This window comes from Bos taurus, chromosome 10 (assembly GCF_002263795.3).
Source record: "Bos taurus isolate L1 Dominette 01449 registration number 42190680 breed Hereford chromosome 10, ARS-UCD2.0, whole genome shotgun sequence".
Taxonomy (NCBI): Eukaryota; Metazoa; Chordata; class Mammalia; order Artiodactyla; family Bovidae; genus Bos; species Bos taurus.
The window spans coordinates 41130314-41153151 of record NC_037337.1 but is presented as its reverse complement, the minus strand read 5'-3'; positions in this window follow the sequence as shown (position 1 = coordinate 41153151).

Sequence of the window (22838 nt, the reverse complement as noted above, 5' to 3'; positions counted from 1 at the left end):
GGCAGGTAAGGTGGTCTGGTATTCCTATGTCTTTAAGAATTTTCCACGGTTTGTTGTGATCCACACAGTCCAAGGCTTTGAAGTAGTCAATAAGTAGAAGTAGATGTTTATCTGGAATTCTCTCGCTTTTTTGATGATCCAACGGATGTTGTCAATTTGATCTCTTGTCCTCTGCCTTTTATATATCCAGCTTGAACATCTGGAGGTTCTTGTTTCATGTACTACTGAAGCCTAGTTTGGAGAATTTTGAGCATTACTTTGCTAGCGTGTGAGATGAGTGCAACTGCACAGTCATTTGAACATTCTTTAGCATTGCCTTTCTTTGGAATTGGAATGAAACTGACCTTTTCCAGTCCTGTGGCCATTGCTGAGTTTTCCTAATTTGCTGGCATATTGATTGCAGCACTTTCACAGCATCATCTTTTGGGATTGACATAGCTCACCTGGAATTCCATCACCTCCTCTAGCTTTGTTCCTCGTGTTGCTTCCTAAGGCCCACTTGACTTTGCATTTCAGGATGTCTGGCACTAGGTGAGTGATTACACCATCATGGTTATCTGGGTCATTAACATCTTTTTTGTATAGTTCTTCTGTGTATTCTTGCCACCTCTTCTTAATATCTCATACTTCTGTTAGGTCCATATCGTTTCTGTCCTTTATTGTGCCCATCTTTGCATGAAATGTTCCCTTAGTATCTCTAATTTTCTTGAATAGATCTCTAGTCTTTACCTTTCTATTATTTTCCTCCACTTCTTAGCACTGACCACTGAGGAAAGCTTTCTTATCTCTCCTTACTATTCTTTGGAACTCTGCATTCAGATGGGTATATCTTTCCTTTTCTCCATTGCCTTTAGTTTCTCTTCTTAGAACTACCATTGCTAAGTCACTTCAGTCATGTCCAACTCTGTGTGACCCCATAGACGGCAGCCCACCAGGCTCCCCTGTCCCTGGGATCCTGCAGGCAAGAACACTGGAGTGGGCTGCCATTTCCTTCTCCAAAGCATGAAAGCTTTGTCCGACTTAGCGACCCCATGGACTGCAGCCTACCAGGCTCCTCCATCCATAGGATTTTCCAGGCAAGAGTACTGGAGTGGGTTGCCATTGCCTTCTCTGTAGAACTACCATATGACCCAGCAATTCCAACCCTGGGTACGTATTTGAATAAAAGAACAACACCAATTCAAAAAGATAATACACCCCAATGCTCATACCAGCATTATTTACAATTGCCAAGATATGGAAGCAACCTACATGTCCATCAACAGATGAATGGGTAAAAAAGATGTGGAGTGTGTGTGCGTGTCTGCTATTCAGCATATGCCCTCTGAGTCTATCCATGTTGTCACAAAGAATGTGACATGACTGAAGTGACTTGGCACGCTTGAAATGGAGTATAACCTTAGGCTGTGATTCATTCTTTTATAGTGTTAATTGCTCAGTCACATCTGACTCTTTGCAACCACATGGACTGTAGCCCACCAGACTCTTCTCTCCATAGAATTCTCTAGGCAAGAATACTGGAGTGGGGAGTAATTCCCTTCTCAGGGTATCTTCCCAACCCAGGATTGGAACCCAGCTCTTTTGCATTACAAATGGATTCTTTAACACTGAGCCATGGAGAAGCCACTTCTATTGTATACTTAATGTTATACATCAGCTCTATGGGAAACCTGGTATGCTGCAGTCCTTGGGGTTGCTCTGAGTCGGACACTACTGAGCAACTGAAAAACAACAACAAATACTTCAATAACAACAAGAAGAGAAAACAAGGAACACTTGATTGTATGAATTCTTATTTTTCAAATGTTAGTCTGCATATCAATTTGGAATGTAATTGTAGTGGGAAGAAGATAGAGTAGAAGAGATTCTAGAGAATTAGTTAAAAGAACTTGTTGGTGTTTGGTGAAGTGAGGATGAAAGAGAAAAAGTGATCAGGACACAATAATGCTCTAGCAATATGAGTACAGAGAATGAAGACAGCCTCTTAAAGTTACATTTAGCTTAAGAGTCTTTGTGACCCTGTGGATTATAGCCTGCCAGGCTTCTCTGTCCTTGGGATTTTCCAGGCAAGAACACTGGAGTGGGTTGCCGTGAACTGTGAATTTATGGGTTGTTAAAACCGTAAATGAGGCTTGTTTATTTCCGTTACTATTTTCATTTTTACTTTAATACCATTGACCTTATAATTTAAATTTTTATTTTGCTTAAGCATTATATTATTTTAAAGATTATGAATTTATTCTACTAATGCACCATGACCTAGGATAGTTAGAGGACATAATAAGGACCTGGTGAAGATGTGTCCTCGAGATATCAGAACTACCTCAACCTTCTTTTCAGAATGACAGTGGCAAGAATGGCGAGTAATATTTTGCCTTTGATATTGGATTCAATTATTCCTTACAATGTAGATCAAAATATGTTGGTTTATTGTTAAAACTGAATTAAATTATTTCTGGTAATTTTTCAAATGTTAAAGAAAATAGTAATCCATGTATTTGGAGAACCAACCAAGAACACCCACAATGCACTATACTGTTGAAATTAATTTACAGTGTGATTGTTTCACAGCTCAAAAATGAGCAACTTTATGAATTTAAGGCAAGCAGAAGCAAGAACTATAATCCCACAGTCTCCAGAATGAAAACCACAATCCCAGATAGCTAACCAAAATGATCACACGGATCACAGCCTTGTGTAACTCAGTGAAGCTATGATCCATGCTGTGCAGGGCCTCTCAAGACCAATGGGTCCTGGTGGAGGGTTCTGACAAAACTTGGTACACTAGAGAAGGGAATGACAAATGACTCCAGTATGGCAAATGATTCTTTCCCTGATAACCCCATGAATAGTATGAAAAGGCAAAAAGATATGACACCAGAAGGTGAGCACCCCAGGTCCCTTGGTGTCCAATATACCACTGGGGAAGAGTGGAGAAATAGCTCCACAAAGAATGAAGAAGCTGGGCCAAAGTGGAAACAACCCTCAGTTACAATTGTGTCTGCTGGTGAAGGTAAATTGCGATGCTGTAAAGAACAATATTGCATAACCTGGAATGTTAGGTCTTTGAATTGAGGTAAATTGGACATGGTCAAACAGGAGATGGCAAGAGTGAACATCTGCATTCTAGGAATCAGTGATCTAAAATGGACAGGAATGAGAGAATTTAATTCAGATGATCATTTTATCTATTATTGTGGGCAAGAATCCCTTAGAAGAAATGTTGGCAAAGTGATGTCTCTGCTTTTTAACATGCAGTCTAGGTTTGTCATAGCTTTCCTTCCAAAGAGCAAGCGTCTTTTAACTTGATGACAGAAGTGAAAAATGGGTTGTGTGTGTGTGTCTGTGTCTATGTGTGTGCATGCATGTGAGTGTCTGTAGAAGTTATTGGCCTGATGATGTAAAACTTATTTTTCTTACTTTTAAATTCTCTTTTAAGATACCACACCTCCATTGCTGCAGAGGCATAAGAGCATCTGTATTTGAAGTCAGATATGATGTGAATAATATATAAAGTTCATTTACAGTGTGACATCAGGCTTGTTGTTTTACTCATTTTCTTCACTTTAAAATGGGTTAATGAGAAAATAAACTCTCAAACTGCTGTCAGTTTTCAATAAAATAATGCATATTAATAGCTAATTAAATTTCTGAAACATAAAATAGTGGTTAATAGATAGCTCTTCTTGACTGTTGATTGTATTTCTATTGATGAAAATAGGAAAATCAAAGAGATAAGGCTAAGTAGCAGATAAATAAAATATTTAGTAGGAGAGGCAGAGGGATTGGTGAGGAAAATTATCCTGAAAAAATACACAAAAAATGTTCAATGAATGTCTGAAACATGCAAGCTTGAAAAAAGTGGATGATTGGTTGAAGAGACATTATTTAGTGTTTATGATTCCTGAATATTCATTGGAAGGACTGATGCTGAAGCTGAAACACCAATACTTTGGCCACCTGATGCAAAGAACTGACTTGAAAAAGACCCTGATGCTGGGGAAGATTGAAGGCTGGAGGAGAAGGGGATGACAGAGGATGAGATGGTTGGATGGCATCACTGACTCGATGGACATGAGTTTGAACAAGCTTCAAGAGTTGGTGATGGACAGGGAAGCCTAGCATGCTGCAGTCCATGGGGTCACAAAGAGTTGAACATGACTGAGTGACTGAACTGACTGATGATGATAAAAAATATTTCAAAGATATAACTGTGTTTATTGTTTCTCTTTTCCATATCCCAGTTCTTTCCCATGTAAACATCTTTCATTCTCTGGCAATACTAATGCTCTTAACAATTTAATAAATGACTAATGTAGCTAAAGTATGCTTTACAATGTACAATTAGAAGAGGTATCTAAATATAAAAGGTCAGGGTAGCTTTATCTTAGCTCTGTTGCCAACTGAATATATTAATTATACTAATTTTCCCTAAAATATCTTTCAATAGGTTTGATGTGTATGATTTATTATAAAATTATATAACTTATTAAAACGTGGTCTACACATTACCTTGCTATGTTTGGTTTCCTGTACAACAATTTAAAACTAAATAGTTAAATATTCTTCATGTAGATGACTGTTCATGGCTTCATACATAACCACAGGTTTGATCCCTGGTTTGGGAAGATCCCCTGAAGAGAGAAATGGCAACCCACTCCAGTATTCTTGCCTGGGAAATCTGATGGACAGAGGAGCCTGGTGGGCTATAGTCCATGAGATCAAAAAAGAGTCAGACACAACTTAAGAGACTGAACAACAGTTAGACTGTTTGAGGCTAAAATGTATACTCTATGCACACTGCTTTTAAAGAGCAGCCATTTAATTTGAGAGAAGATACAGTATAGAACGAAAAGGGTCATTTCAAAATCTACACTTGAAGTCCCAACTCTCCAGAGGATGATTATTCATCCCTGCTTTGTTTAACTAATGTGTGGGAAAAATAACATGCTTTAACTAATGAAATATGAGCAGAAGTGATATGTTACTCCTTGTCTGAAGCTTTAAGAACCAAAATGTAACTTGCTATTAATCTCTTTCTCTTGGCTTAGAAAACTGTGTATTCTCTAGCTCTATGCAGTTCTATCATCCTGGATGATGTGCTACAGACAAATGGCAAGGGAAAATGACATACTTTTGGATTTGAAGGCCGCTGAGATTTTAGGACATTTTGTTCCTACAGAATATCCAGAGCATCAAGACTAATACAGTTAATGGGAATGCATAAATAGTCATGAAGACTTCTTCCTAATTTTTAAACTGAACTTTTTTTTTGGCATTGGTGGCTCATCTGGTAAAGAATCTGCCTGCAATGTGGGAGACCTGGGTTCAATCCCTGCGTTGGGAAGATCTCCAGAGAAGGGAACAGCTACCCACTCCAGGATTTTGGCCTGGAGAATTCCATGGACTGTATAGCCCATGGAGTTGCAAACAGTCAAACACGACTGACTGACTTTCACTTCACTTTCACTTTTGTTGATTTACAGTATATCTTCACTTTTCTTAAATTTCAGAAGAAACATGTTTATGACAATAGATTTAAGCAATACTGGTAGGCCTATGGTAAGGTAAATGTGATTGATTTCTATTTTTTTGCCCAAGTTTATTCAAAAGGATTCATAATTTATCTTTTCAGATACATGCTATATTTATACAAATATATATGCAGGTATTTATTTACCCAACATTGTATTACATTTTTTACAATGACCTGCAACTTCCCCTTTTCATGTGTTGTGTTTTTTTTTGGAATGTGTATGATTCTCCACATGAGGCATTCACTGTTACAGGCCTTAGCATTGGGTTTTCTTATCAATTAAATATATAGAAGTATTGGCAAAATTCCCACTAAAATTGCACATATTTTACAATCTCCAAGGATCAGAATGTCATCGTATATTTAATAAAATGACAGGATGATTTTCTTTCAATCCTTGAGGGACATTTTTTCCTCAAATTTTAACTTGATCTTTTCTATAAAATTATGAGTAAAACTATGAAGAAAATATGAAGCATGAACACTTCTTCCTTACCATTGTGTATCAAAAGGTGTATCAAATATTGAAATTTAAAATAGGTTGCATTTTTAAAGCAGAGGGTGGAGGAGTACAAGACAAAAAGTAATTTTTACACTGACTGTAAATTATACCCTTAATATAGCAAACATTTCAACTGAGACCTTCATGCAGAAACAAACAAACAAAAAAAATTGCCAGCAAGGCAAAGAAAAGTAGAAAGATTTGGATTAAAAATAGTTTCTATTCATTTATCTTAGAGAAAGTAAGACTATTGAAATAATGTACTGAGTTATTGATAGCGCTGATGAAGAAACTTGGGTCAAAGTGCAGAAACTGTATTGCACATTGAGCTGGCATGAAAAGCCTTTAAAAATGTACAAGAACCATGAAAATAAAAATTAATTTCTAAAATTACATGAGTCAAGCGCTTTAAAACATGATATAATCAGGAATCAACAGATTGTTTACACTTGGATGTATAAATGCCCAGAATCAATACAATGAAACCTATTTACAAGTCAATATTTGAGTTATTTTAGGGAAAGGTCAATGAACATGAACTTGGGCAAACTCCAGGAGACTGTGAGGGACAGAGAGGCCTGGCATGCTGCAGTCCATTGGATCGAAAAGAGTCAGACACGACTGGGCAACTGAACAAAAAAGGAAAAACTCAACTGAAAGAGGAAGATGAATATTCACACATATTTACTTAATTACTATTAATTTTGTTTGAAGCAAAATCATTCATTCATTTTAACAGTAGGAATGATAAATGCAAGGATAGAGGTGTATTTACTCTTATAACTGAGGGATGCCATTGGTCCTTTGTAAAAGTTCAAAATTAATGTCCATAGGGGAGACAATAAGTCAATTGTATTTTTATTTTCCTTTGAACAAACATTGAGGTTCATGTTGTGAAATCTTCAAGAATTACTCTGAATAGTAAAAATTCTGGTTTAGCGATAATATCAAATGACATGAGCAAACATACATAAATTATTTAATAAAATATGTATCACATAATAGATACAAAATAAGTGGTTTTTTTAATAACTACTTAAATTACTAAATATTTAAGAGTCATGCACAGGTATAAATAAGAAAGAATATTGGAAAAGGAAGGGCAAATAACTTTTCATGGGTTTATAAGCTAAAAGTTTGCTTTTCATTACCATTGCAATAGACTCATTAGCTCAAAACCCACCCTAACAACCATCCTAAATGTGTTGGACTGGAAATGGTATAGCTTCAAGTACACTCAAGAAACTAATGCACTGTAGATGCTGGCATCTTGGAACGCCAACATGGCCAAGATATCACCATAGCATGATAAAAAACTGGCAGACATTCTAGAATCTCATTAGGCATTCTACAGAAATGAAAAAGATATGTGTATCTAGTTTTATATTTTCAATGTGAAAGCCTCAATTATCTTTTACCTGTGCTGCTTGATGTTAGAATTTGTACAGGACACAGTCCTATGGATTTTCACTGAGGAATTCAGTTTCACCCTTCTTAGCTAGTGGTGTGACTTTCACAGGAACATCATGTTGTCATCACAAATAATCCTCCTATAAGTCCAATACAAGTTCTGAGGTTGAAGTGACTTAAAGCAGTTTATCAAGACCATCCCCATGGAAAAGAAATGCAAAAAAGCAAAATGTCTGTCTGGGGAGGCCTTACAAATAGCTGTGAAAAGAAGAGAAACAAAAAGCAAAGGAGATAAGGAAAGATTTAAGCATCTGAATGCAGAGTTCCAAAGAACACCAAGGAGAGATAAGAAAGCTTTTCTCAATGATCAGTCCAAAGAAACAGAGGAAAACAACAGAAGGGAAAGACTAGAGATCTCTTCAAGAAAATTAGAAATACAAAGGGAACATTTCATGCAAAAAAGGGCACAATATAGGACAGAAATGGTATGGACCTAACAGAAGCAGAAGATATTAAGAAGAGGTGACAAGAATACACAGAAGAACTGTACAAAAAAGATCTTCATGATCAAGATAATCATGATGGTGTGATCACTCACTTAGAGCCAGATATCCTGGAATGTGAAGTCAAGTGGGCCTTAGGAAGCATCACTATGAACAAAGCTAGTGGAGGTGATGGGATTCCAGTTGAGCTATTTCAAATCCTGAAAGATGATGCTGTGAAAGTGCTGTACTCAATATGCCAGCAAATATGGAAAACTCAGCAGTGGCCACAGGACTGGAAAAGGTCAGTTTTCATTCCAATCCCAAAGAAAGGCAATGCCAAAGAATGCTCAAACTACCGCATAATTGCACTCATCTCACACACTAGTAAAGTAATGCTCAAAATTCTCCAAACCAGGCTTCAGCAATACGTGAACTGTGAACTTCCAGATGTTCATGCTGGTTTTAGAAAAGGCAGAGGAACCAGAGATCAAATTGTCAACATCTGCTGGATCATGGAAAAAGCAAGAGAGTTCCAGAAAAACATCTATTTCTGCTTTATTGACTATGCCAAAGCCTTTGACTGTGTGGACCACGATAAACTGTGGAAAATTTAGAAAGAGATAGGAATACCAGACCACCTGACCTGCCTCTTGAGAAACCTATATGCAGATCAGGAAGCAACAGTTAGAACTGGACATGGAACAACAGACTGGTTCCAAATAGGAAAAGGAGTATGTCAAGGCTGTATATTGTCACCCTGCTTATTTAACTTCTATTCAGAGTACATCATGAGAAATGCTGGGCTGGAAGAAGCACAAGCTGAAATCAAGATTGCTGGGAGAAATCTCAATAACCTCAGATGTGCAGATGACACCACCCTTACGGCAGAATGTGAAGAGGAACTAAAAAGCCTCTTGATGAAAGTGAAAGAGGAGAGTGAAAAAGTTGGCTTAAAGCTCAATATTCAGAAAACTAAGATCATGGCATCCGGCCCCATCACTTCATGGGAAATAGATGGGGAAACAGTGGAAACAGTGTCAGAATTTATTTTGGGGGGGCTCCAAAATCACTGCAGATGGTGATTGCAGCCATGAAATTAAAAGACGCTTACTCCTTGGAAGGAAAGTTATCACCAATCTAGATAGCATATTAAAAAGCAGAGACATTACTTTACCAACAAAGGTCCATCTAGTCAAGGCTATGGTTTTTCCAGTGGTCATGTATGGATGTGAGAGTTGGACTGTGAAGAAAGCTGAGCACCGAAGAATTGATGCTTTTGAACTGTGGTGTTGGAGAAGACTCTGAGAGTCCCCTGGACTGCAAGGAGATCCAACCAGTCCATTCTAAAGGAGATTAGTCCTGGGTGTTCATTGGAAAGACTGATGCTAAAGCTGAAATTCCAATACTTTGGCCACCTCATGCAAAAAGTTGACTCATTGGAAAAGACTCTGATGCTGGGAGGGATTGGGGGCAGGAGGAGAAGGGGATGACAGAGGATGAGATGGCTGGATGGCATCACCGACTCGATGGACATGAATTTGAGTGAATTCTGGAAGTTGGTGATGGACAGGGATGCCTGCTGTTCTGTAGTTCATGGGGTTGCAAGGAGTCGGACATGACTGAGTGACTGTACTGAACTGAATTCCAAATGGACTGTATGCACAAAGAAACAAAACTTCAAAAAAAAAAAAAAAATTGTCTCACATATTGAAATTGTTGACAGAGTTTTTCAATTTTGCCAAGCATGCCCTATAGCTTTTCTCTGATGTACTGTTTCATTCATTTTTTTGGATAGTGCTTTTCCAAAATAATCATTATTAGATGTCTATTTGTCCTTCAAGACTGTAATTATCCTGATTTTATTGTTTTATTTCATACTTTTTTCTAATTCTAATATTTTTTCATTCCATCAAGATTTGTTTTGACTAATTATTAATATTTTGGGTCCTGCACATATCAATTAACTCTAAAATTTTTATTACAAAGGCTATCTCATGATTTTTATGTTTTCCCATATGTTTATTTAATGCTAGAAAATCACATTGCTACTGAGTAGTTACTCAGTAAACATTTTCCTGAAAGGGAAGGAAAAAACTACTTTTTCTTATAGAATAAATATTTATTAATTTAAAGTACTTTTCCTCTTATTTAGCTCTTTAAATTATGCCAGGCTGGAATACTACAATGGCTACCTTGAAACCTGACTTTTGGCCTCAACCTGACCTTGACTAACATCTAAAGCAGCTGTTCACATGGCTTATATCTGGCCTGCCTTTGATAAACTCCCAGTTCCTTACATATCATGCCTCACAATAGCTTCTTCCTACACCTGTCATCCTCCCTGGCTGTGCCAAGAATTTGTGACAAGATTCATCAACCAGTTTTCAAAATCTGTGATAAGTTATGACCTCAGATATTAGTCCACTTGCCTTTGATTAAATTGCCTCACTTACTTTAGCATTCTGCTGTTCTCCAAAATTCACAATTTCTAATTATGAACAAAACTTCCAATAATTTCCCTATGTTTGTTTTTAAAAGATCTGATATATTGATGGCAATGTATGCACTAACTAGTCAACTTAAGTGAGATCTGGGATCATATGATGTTCAGCAACCAGAATGCTTTATTTAACATTCTTATGTTTTCCAAATCCTTAATCTGGTCTAAAATTAGGTGCTTTATTCTTCCCACCTGCCTCACATAGCTTAAATATCCAATCTAATCACACTCTGCCAAGTATGCATATATATAACAGTTCTTCCATTAGAGTGTATTGATTTGACTGAACTATTTATCTTTTTGTAGAACTATTCACAGTAATGATAAGAGTTCATGCTCTGTATGTAAACTACTTTGGCCACTTATTTGCTTTTAAATTCCGTGTTTTAGTTTATTACATGTTAACTAGGAAATCCCTAATAATACCATATACCAGATAGTGTTGTTATACATATTAGAATGAATTTTATATGTGCATCCACTGGGAATGGAGGAGGTCAAAATGATAAACTGAGAGACTAGTTACAGAAGATTACCATAATCTAGACTAGATAGCGGAGAAGGCAATGGCAGCCCACTCCAGTACTCTTGCCTGGCAAATCCCATGGACAGAGGAGCCTGGTGGGCTGCAGTCCATTGGGTCGCTAAGAGTCGGACAAGACTAAGCAACTTCACTTTCACTTTTCACTTTGATGCATTGGAGAAGGAAATGGCAACCCACTCCAGTGTTCTTGCCTGGAGAATCCCAGGGACAGCGGAGCCTGATGGGCTGCCGTCTATGGGGTCACACAGAGTCGGACACGACTGAAGTGACTTAGCAGCAGCGGCAGCAGACTAGATAGGTGTCAATTATAAGTGGGAATACTAATGACAGTTATGAAAAGCAGTTGAAAACAGGTTATATATTGAATTTAGAACCAAGAAGATTTTCTAAGGGATCAGATAAGAAGATATGATAAAAATATAAAAGTAAGGATGGTACCCAGGTTTTGACCTGAGTATTTAGAGAATAGAAATTTTATGTACACAATTTTACTAATTGTGAATAATATTAAAAATGGATTTAATATCTTGACCAGAAACAAAAACTGTGTTATATAGATATAAATGATGGGAAGATGTTATCTTTATTTAGGTTTCATAGATCTTAAATCTAACTGGTAGAGAAATTTTTGAAAAGAGAAAATGATAGAGAAAGTCATAATTTAAGTAATGAGAAAGCATAAATATCAAGTTTATAGTGACAATTTTCATCAAAATATTTTGTGTTGCCTCTGACTTAATTTAGGAGCTCACTCTGCTAGAAATCATCAAGCATATGTAGAATTCTGCAGCCAAGAGAATTTAAAGAGACAGTTATGTACTCATGAAGATACATTGAAAAAAAAAAAAAGAGAGAAAACAAATAAACAGACTGAGTGTAATCTGGCCAAAAGTGAGAAGAAGGGAATAAATAGAATCACTGAATTCTAGAACCAGAGGAATTCCATCTCTCTTGTTCAGTTCCACCATTTAACAGGGAGATATTCTCACCATGGTTAAGTGACCTGCCCAAAGTCAGATAGCTGGTAAATAGTACAAGAAGATACTTAAATATTATGTCAACATCCATAACTAGGCATTCTATGCAATGAACTGTGTTAATATGCATAACTAAAATTAAGGAAGAGGAGGCAGGGTAGTGTGTAACAAGTTTCTTGGAAATATATCAATGGATTAAATTTTATCTGATTAATAGGCCCAAATTTCTAAAAAAAAGAAAAAAAGCCCTATTAGATTAAAAAATTTAAACCACATGACTAGGGGGCAGAGGAGAAGCTCATTATATGTAAACCTAACAATTCCATAGTTTTTTACGGAAACAATAAAATAATCAGCTAAATAAATATTTGTAAGATTCATGTTTTCAGACCTTAACTGTACAATTTACTTATCTTATACTCAGATAAACTGAAAACTTTGAGGTAGAACTTCCAGTTTGTACTAAACCATATATTTTTTTATTCTGGATTACTGTAGTTATTAATCTGCTACCTGTATGCGCATGTGTGTAATATTATTTATAAAAAGCCAGGATTAGCAAGTAACTTTCAAGCCAGAGTGTACTATGTGTTTATTATCTCTTCGAATCCTTGTGATCACTCAATTCTCAATTAACATTCCACCGACTTTTACAGATAAAGAAACTAAAATAATTTAAGAATGTAAATTACATGATTTGCCCAAGGGTACATAATTTACCTAATTTATATAATTAGAAAGGCCACATAATTCTCTATCTCTCCCCCCATCATGTATAAACATATATGAAAGTAAAAGTGAAAGTCATTTAGTTGTGTCCAGTTCTTTGTGACCCCATGGGCCCTGCCAGGCTCCTCTGTCCATGGAATTCTCCAGGCCAGAATACTGGAGTGGGTAGCCAGTATTCTCCAGGGGATCTTCCCAACCCAGGGATCAAAAGCAGGTGTCCCACACTGTAGGCAAATTCTTTACCGACTGAGCCACTAGGGAAGTCTGTATACATATATACATGCATACATAGACACTGGAAAATGAAATGGCAACCCACTCCAGTGTTCTTGCCTGGAAAATCCCATGGATGAGGAACCTGGAGGGCTACAGTCCATGGGCTGGCAAAGAATCAGACATGACTAAGTGACCAACACTTTCACATAGACATATATATTGTTCATCTAGATAGGTAGATAATTTTCCATCTAAAAAATCTGATTTAATTTTCATTAATTAAAAAAAAGACCAAACTGTACACCTTTGTCTTATAGTTCACATTAGTTAAGTGATTCTAAATTTCAGCTGTATATTAGCATCACCTTTTCTTAGCTCATTCTGGATACTATAGCATGGTACTGTAGAGTGCTTGGCTTATAAATAACAGATATGTATTTCTCACATTTTTGGAGGCTGAGAAGTCCAAGATCAAGGAGCCAGTATATTCAGTGTCTGGTCATGGCCTGTCTCCTGATTCACAGGTGGCTGTCTTCTCGCTGTGTTCTCAAAAGGTGGAAAGTGCAAGGGAATTTTCTGAGAATCTCTTTATAAGGGCACAATGTCCATTCATGAAGCTCTACTCTCATGATCTGAGTATCTTTCAAAGTCTGAACCTCTGAATACCATCACACTGGGGATTAGATTTCAACATATCAATTTTGTGGGGGGTAGGTCACAAATACACTGTCTGCAGCACATCAGATTAATTTTTAAAAACTGGATGTCTGGAGAATACCTTACTAATTAAAATCTTTTTATAGCATAGGACTTGAACATAATTAGTTTTTAAATCTCTCCAGTTAATTTTAATATTTACCCAATGTTGAGAACCACTCTTACAGATTAAGTGCATAGATTAGTTTACTAATTCACAAAATAACTTTTGAAATACAGCTTTAGAAGTTCTTTAAGGGGAAAGGGAAAAAAAAAGATCCTGTAAGTGTAAATAGTAAGATCATTGATGAAAATCAAACAAGCAAGTTTTTTGTGTGGTTTCTTCATTTTGGCAAATACAATGTTGAAGGACCTGGGTACTGAGGGAGCAACATGGGAGCATGATTCAACAGTTGTCATTTTTAAGAGACGTGAAAGAGGTAAAAGAAGGAAGGACCATGAAACAGAGGCTTGGTAAAGGAGGCAAGATGCAAACATGTGTATGAGGTGTCAATCAGAAATTGGCTTTGGGTTAATTGTGGGTGTAGTAGTAGACATATATTCATATGAAACAGTATACTTCCTTATTAGTGGTGACTTTATAAAAATTAAAAGACTACTACTTATTAGTTATGTGATAGGATAGCAAATCTAATAATATATCACCTACATGGGCTTCCCAGATGGCTCAGTGGTAAAGAATCTGCCTACAGTGCAAGAGACACAGGAGAGATGGGTTTGATCCCTAGGTCAGGAAGATGCCCTGGAGAAGGAAATGGAAGTTCATTCCAGTATTCTTGCCTGCAAAATCCCATGGACAGAGGAGCCTGGCAGGCTACAGTCCATGGAGTCGCAAAGAGTCGGACATGAATAAGCACACATAGATTCATTATTCATTCATCACCTATACAGATACACTTTCCAACTTACTCCTGGATTATAAGTGAATGTAAATCATCTGTGAAATAAAAGTATAAGCAGCATCTGAAAAGGGGATATTGTTTATACCGATGACAGTGAGATCATTGTTACACTGCTGGTGTCATTTCAACACAAGAGCTAAACTATTCCATGACAAGTACCTAAAACCTCTCAAATAAATGTGTGAAGAACTTTTCTTCCATACATAATTTATTGCAGTCCTTGCTAGAATAAATGGCCTATAAGAATACATGTTGATACATAGCTAATGAAAGTAATCCTGTTCAATTTTATTTGACAAAATATCCAGCTGACTCAGTAATTCAAATGCAAACTCCCCAACTCAGGAAAGCCTTGGTCATTCACTATATTCCCTGATGAACTTTAAGTTAAATACCATTGAATAAAAAACATGGAATACAGGAGTTTATGTACAGTCATTTGTTCTGTTGAGAGATAAAATACGAGTAATCTTGCCACAATAATAACATAAGTATGTACACTGCAAATTATTAACAATTTTTTTTTCTGAAATGACTTAAAAATCAATGTAGAAACTGCTAAACTGGAATAATTAGGAAAATACTGTGAAAAATATTAAGAAATTTCGAGTTTTCAGATGTTTTTGCAGTCATACCAAATTATTATATGAAAATAATTACATCAGTGTCTTTATTAATTTTAATATTTTAAGATTGAAATATTCAATTTTCACTATTTTTCAAATTGAAACACACCTTCAAAAACCAGAATCAAAAAATGTTTTATATGTGTCAATATATAATAACATGTATACTGGAACTGAATAATTATATAGATGATTGGTAGGTGGTAGGAGCCAGGTTTCTCAAAGTTGAGCTTGGAAATTTTTATTGTAGGCAACCAGGGTGAGGTAACTAGAGTAATCCATCTACTTGAGTTAGAAACATCAGTATAAATTTACGTATATACTATAAATTTTTACTGTTACTATAGATATAGTAAATAGTATATATATAGATTAATATGAACATATATCATTAACTGAAAGGGCCTGTAAAGAAAAACATGTCAGCAGTTACTACATGCAGTTCTCAGATTTTTGTTTCTAACATCATTCTCTAGAAAAAGGGGTAGGGAATATGCAAGATGAGCCCAAAGTATCTTATTGGAAGTACTCAAAGCAACAATAACAACAAAAATAACCTCACAACACATAATAGTACCTCAAAGAATAACAGTAACCAGTTAAAAGAACTACCTAGAGCCAAAGCTGATACAATTTGAACAAAATAAAGTAGTATTTGAAACTGAAAGTATACTATGAATGTCAATGATTTAATAGTGATAGGAATAAATGACCAAATGTGTTGTAAAGGAAAAGAGAAGAATTTCAAATAATTTGTGTAGATATTCTACCCTCAAGGAAAAAAAGATAACTCTGAAATGGCAACATACCCCAGTATTCTTGCATAGGAAATCTCACGGACAGAGTCTGAGCTTTGAAGGCTACAGTGCCTGGGGTCACAGAGTCGGACATGACTCAGTGACTCTGCACACACAGAGTGATTTTCCTCCAAAGAATACTAGACTGGACAGTAACTTAGTGTGGAGGAAGTTAACAAACAACACCTCATCCAGGTGAGAAAGGTCAACATTAACTATCAGAATTTATTTTGATAGAATATACACTTGATATGATGTGATGAAAATGACACTTTACCTCTGTGGTCTTCCATTACCTGTAAATCTAGTCTTATCATAATATATATATATATATATCTCTCAGACTAATTCCAACAATGGGCTCTTTGACCTGAATATGTCAATTAATTTAATCTAACTAATTTACTTAATCTAACTAATATTTATAGGCTATTCCACTAACAGCAGAATAAACATTCTTCTCATGTTTGCTGCTGCTGCTAAGTCACTTCAGTCGTGTCCGACTCTGTGCGACCCCACAGACGGCAGCCCGGCAGGCTCCGCCGTCCCTGGGATTCTCGAGGCAAGAACACTGGAGTGGGTTGCTATTTTCTTCTCCAATGCATGAAAGTGAAAGGTGAAAGTGAAGTCGCTCAGTCGTGTCCCGTGTCCCACTCTGCGCTACCCCATGGACTGCAGCCTACCAGGCTTCTCTGTCCATGGGAGTTTCCAGGCAAGAGTACTGGAGTGGGGTGCCATTGCCTACTCCTTCTCATGTTTACATAGTATATTTATCAAGATAGAACACATTCTGGGATATAAACACATATTTTAAAAAATTGAAATGGAAATTTAAAATCGAAATTTAAAATATATGTTCTCAGACCACAAGTAAATTAACCTGGGAATTAATCACAGATAGCTTGCATATCCCAAAATATCTGCAGATTAAACAGCATACTTTAACACACATGTAAAGGAAACATCTTCAAAATATATTTTAAAAATATTCTGATTTGAATAAAAATGAAAATAGACTTAACCATAATTTCTGGGATGCAGTTTAAAGCAGTGCTTAGAGACATTTATAAATGCATATATAGAGAAGAATAAAGTTCTAAAATTAATAACCTGATTCTAATGCAGAAAATGGAAAAAGAAAAGCAAATTAATCTTAAAAGAAGCAAATAAAAAGAAACAATAAAAAACTGTTACAGAAAGCTGTGGAATTGAAAACGTGAAATGATAGCAAAAATCAATTAAATAAAAAACTAGTGGGATTTCTCTAATGGCCCAGTGGTTAAGGGTCTGTCGCCAATTCAGGGGACACAGATTTGATCCCTAGTCCAGGAACATGCTGCAGATCAACTAACCCCATGCACCAAACCTACTGAAGACCATGATTCATGCTCCACAAGAGAAGTCCCCTTAATGAGAAGCCTGAACACCACAGCTAGAGAGTAGCTCCCATCTGCCACAACTAGAGAAAGCCCACGTGCAACAGTGAAGACCCAGGCCAGCCAAAAATAAGTACATAAACAATGAAAAAGTTTTTTAAAAAAGCACAACTGGTTCTTTGAAAAATCAATATAACTGATAATTTTCTAGCCAGGTTGTTCTGTTGTCGTTAGTAGTAAGATATATATTTCATGTTTTCTGTTTCTGGCAAAAGCTCCCCAAACTGCTGAAAATGATAAAGATGCGCTTTCTTATGTTAATGAGGTGACTATTTGTATAGCATCTGAGGGTGTGGTTCCTTGCCAGGGGAACCGAACACAACAGGAGAGGGTTGTAGCTTTCAGTCCCACTTTTCAACTTCTGGGGAGGGGAGAGGAGAGAGAGGCTGGATGTTGAAAGGATTGCCAGTGGTCCATGATTTAATATAATAATTATATACATATATATATTTATATAATATATAATTATGTTACATTATTATATATATTACATTATATATAATATATATAATGTAATTATATAATAAATTATGATGCCTGTGTTTTGAAGCCTCCATGAAACCCCAGAGGGTGGGGTTTGAAGAGCTTCCCTGTGGATGAACATGTGAAGCGTGGGGAGAGTGGTGCTAGAAGAGAGCATGGAATTCTGGCACTGTCTCCACATGCTGTGTCCTATGTATCTCTTCCATCTGGCTGTTCCCAAGTTATATCTTTTTATTGTAAGTTAGTAATCTAGTAAGTAAAATGTTCTGAGTTCTCTGAGTTCTATTAATAGCAAATTAACTGAACTTAAGGAGGAGGTCATGGGAACCTCTCATTTACAGACATTTCTTCAGAAGCACTGGTAACAACATAGACTTGCCACTGGCATTTGAAATCCAAGGAAGGTGTTCACTGGTATTTGAAATCCAAGGAGCGGGGGGTGGGGGTGGGGGGCAGGTGTTGGTACGTCCAGCAGAAACAGCCAGTTGGTCAGAAACACAGAGCTTGTTACTAGCTTCTGAACTACATTGGAGGAGGAAGGAGTGGGATGGGGTGGTGGTGGAAAAAGCCTTGTAGGACTGATCCCTCAACCTGTGAATGTAATTCCATCTCTGATTAGGTACCATGAGAACTGAGCTGAATTGTCAGACACCCAGCTAGTGTCATAAGCATTGTGTATTGGTGTGGGAAAACACTCCTACTTTATACACACATTGAATTTGAGTGCAGTAACCAAAATAGAGGCTAATACAGAAAGAAACAAAGAAAGAAAGAAGACATAGATTACCAATATAAAGACATGAAAGAATCATTTCTACTGACCCCATGGACATTAAGAAGATCTTTAAAAAAAAAAAAATACTATGAACAACTCTGTCCCTACAAACATAGCTAAAATGGAACAATTCTTTGAAGTATGTATCACTGTGGAAGAAATATGGATGATATATAAGAGGTTTGAGACTGAGTCAGGAAATATTAATGTGGTTATTATTGCTTAATCCAGGTAAGAAATGATGTGGTTATTTGTGGAAGGATAAGTAGAAATTAATAAACACACACACACAAAGAGAAATTAATAAACAAAAGAAGTGGATGTGGAGATTTGAAGAAGAGGGAATCATCTATTACAATGAAGTTACACACTCACATTTCTGGTCTCTTCATTCTCTTTATCATACCATTTACTTCATACTCTTTGTTGTTGTTCACTTACTCAGTTGTGTCCAACTCTTTGCGACCCCATGGACTGAAGCACGCCAGGCTTCCCTGTCTTTCACTATATTTTCAGTTTGCTCAAACTCATGTCTGTTGAGTCAATGATGCCATCCAACCATCTCATCCTCTGTCGCCCCCTTCTACTCTTGCCCTCAATCTTTCCCAGCATCAGGGTCTTTTCCAGTGAGTAAGCTGTTCACATCAGGTGGCCAAAGGATTGGAGCTTCAGCTTCAGGATCAGTCCTTCCAATGAATCTTCAAGACTAACTTCCTTTGGCATTGACAGGTTTAATCTCCTTACAGTCCAAGGGACTCTCAAGAGGGAGTCTTCTCCAACACCTCAGTTCAAAAGCATTAATTCTTCAGCACTCAGCTTTCTTTATAGTTCAACTCTCACATTCATACAAGACTACAGGAAAAACCATAGCTTTGACACTATGGATCTTGTTGACAAAGTGATGTCTCTGCTTTTCAAGATGCTGTCTAGGTTTGTTATATCTTTTCTTCCAAGGAGCATGTATCTTTTAATTTCATGGCTGTACTCACTATCCTCAGTGATTCTGGAGCCCAAGAAAATAAAGTCTATCACTGTTTCCATTGTTTCCCCATCTATTTGCCATAAAGTGATGAGACCAGATGCCATGATCTTCCTCTTCTTTTTTTTTTTTTTTATCTTCATTTTTTGAATGTTGAATTTTAAGCCAGCTTTTTCACTCTCTTCTTACCTTTCATCAAGAGTCTCTTTAATTCCTCTTCACTTTCTGCCGTAAAGGTTGTGTACTCTACATATCTGAGGTTATCAGTATTTCTCCCTGCAATCTTGATTCCAGCTTGAGCTTCATCCAGCCCAGCATTTCGCATGATGTATTCTGCATATAAGTTAAAGACCCAAGGTGACAATATACAGCCTTGATGCTCTCCTTTCTCAATTTGGAACCAGCGCATTGTCCCATGTGCAGTTCTAACTGTTGCTTTGTAATCCTTTGGTGAGTCAAGATTCAATGAGTATAATATGACTCTTTCTAAAGAAATATGACTAGCTCCTGCATAGTTGCCTTGCAGTTTACAATTCAAAAATATTCTAATATTTTAGTGTTGGTTAATATAGTCAAATCTATGATTTTTGTGTCATGATGGTATTAAAATGTGGTGATTCTCATTTTTTGGTGCATTCCTTTTAAATGTTAAAATGTACTATTTATCTTGATGCCTGCTAGGTGGTTTGCTATTACTTAAAAATGAAAAAATACTCTCATTCAAATCTGTTATGCTTTATGATCTCATTTTTTGTTAGTGGTGACATAAACTTCTGAAATTGTGGTTTTACTCATTCCTTGCCTTCACACTATATTAAATCAGTCACTAAGTATAGATTTTGGTTCCAAAGAAACATGATAACTGCCACCTCCTGAAATTTTCTGTAACTTCATTTCTTTATCCCAAGTCTTATTTGTATTGTTGACTAAAAATCTCTTTCTGGATATATTGATTCTCCAACCACAGTGGAAGTCACTGCATCCTGAACTTATTCAATATTGACTGTAAGGTGAAGAAAGAAGCCATATGCAAAGGAAAGTGGTGGACTGCAGAAGCTGAAAAAGGCAAGAATATGAAATCTCCCTTATAACTTCCATAAAGGAACACAGTTCTTACAACACTTTGAATTTCACCCCAGTAGACCTCTGTCAAACTTTTGACCTACAGAACTGTAGGATGACAAATTTGTATCATCAGGGTATCTATTTTCATAGTGTTCTTTGATAATATTTAGGATGTGACACACAGATCCCCTTAGTTAAATTAAAGAGAATGTCAGAAATTTAAGGACATTTTTCCCTCAGCAAAGGGATAATTTTCCTAGCAAAAGGCAAAAATAGAGATGAGCTAAATCTAGGAAATATTTGTGAAGGAGCTTCTTATCTCAGTAAACACTGGGACATACGCAGGAGCACTGTGGAAAAGTCTAGAAAGTTTTATTCTTCGAAATGTCTTAGTTATTTTCATGGTAATTCTTTTCATATTTATGTTTCAAATTTCAGGAATAAGCCTATGGCAAGGTCCCTAAATGTTTGGTCCAAGGGTCCCAAGTATCATCTGTCTAAAATTAAGCAGAAAATTAACAAGTATGATAAAAGTGAATATACATTCACTATATTGTACGTAAAATTATGAAAAATATATGTTAATGAGTTGTAAGGTCTAAATGTCATTTGCACTCATCAAATAAAAATCGTAGCTTCTGCTGGCTCAAATGATAGAATAAAGCAAAAATAACTGTGATGGCTATAAATGAGAAACAGATCCACAATTATTGGTCACTAAAATCTTAGACCTCCTAAAGACAGGTGACTTTGAACAATTTGGATAAACCTTTTTAGGTCGATAACATTTTGCTCTTTGCCTTTCAGGAAAATAAAGGTGTGGAATTACAAGAACAGTCAGAGAGTCAGATTATCAGAGCCTCTGGTTCTCCAGCAGGTAATGCAGTCAGCAGTAATGATGTCAGCATCTTGACCTGGAGCAGAAGACAATGTTCATCCACGTGTGTTAGTGTGAAGCACAACCAGGTGATCTGAAAGATTTTCCCCATTAAAGCTGTCCTGAAATGGCTCCACATTATGTACAGACCTTGGGAAAAATTCCCCTGGGCTAACTGGTGTTTTAATCTGTTGACAGCATTTTCATTTTCTCTTTCTAAAGAACCTCTGAAGGAGGTCCCATGGAGAGAGAAAACAGGTCAAGAGGAAATTAAAAGTGAAAATCTTGCTTTCTCACAACTAGGATTAATCTGTTAATTAAGCCAACCCAGAAAAATGTAAGCAAATTTTAATTTGCAATCTGCTAAAAGCTTGCTATTAAATAAATTGATTAGTAGTAATCATAATCAAAAGCTCTGGATTAGTAGTTAATTTGTGGAATCAATTAATAGGAACATTTATCAAATAATTTTGTCTCCAAAGAATAACAGATTCATTGTCCTGTGTTCCTGCAGATAAGAGATTCAGAACTGTGGGGTATGTGGTGATTCCTGGGGATATGGCCTTGATGCAAGTTTGTTTTTTCTTGACTTGTTTCAAAAAATGTACTCTTGAATATTCTGATTTAATTTTTCCCTTTAATAAGCATAATATTAATGGATGATGTGTAAAATTATCAGCCAGAATTATTTCATATTCATTTATTAATGTGTTCTGTCAGACTGTTGTCCTGGATATTTGTAACTATTTCACTTAAGGCTGGATATGTATTTTTCCAAATTAATAAAATTTGAAGTGGCTCAAGGGTCAATTATCTGTACTCATCTCACACACTAGTAAAGTAGTGCTCAAAATTCTCCAAGTAAGGCTTCAGCAGTACATGGACCGTGAACTTCCAGATGTTCAAGCTGGTTTTAGGAAAGGCAGAGGAACCAGAGATCAAATTGCCAACATCCACTGGATCATGGAAAAAGCAAGAGAGTTCCAGAAAAACATTGATTTCTGCTTTATTGACTATGCCAAAGCCTTTGAGTGTGTGGATGACAATAAATTGTGGAAAATTCTGAAAGAGATGGGAATACCAGACCACCTGACCTGCCTCTTGAGATATTTGTATGCAGGTCAGGAAGCAACAGTTAGAACTGGACATGGAACAACAGACTGGTTTCAAATAGGAAAAGGAGTACATCAAGGCTGTATACTGTCACCGTGCTTATTTAACTTAAGTGCAGAGTACATCATGAGAAATGCTGGGCTGGAAGAAGCACAAGCTGGAATCCAGA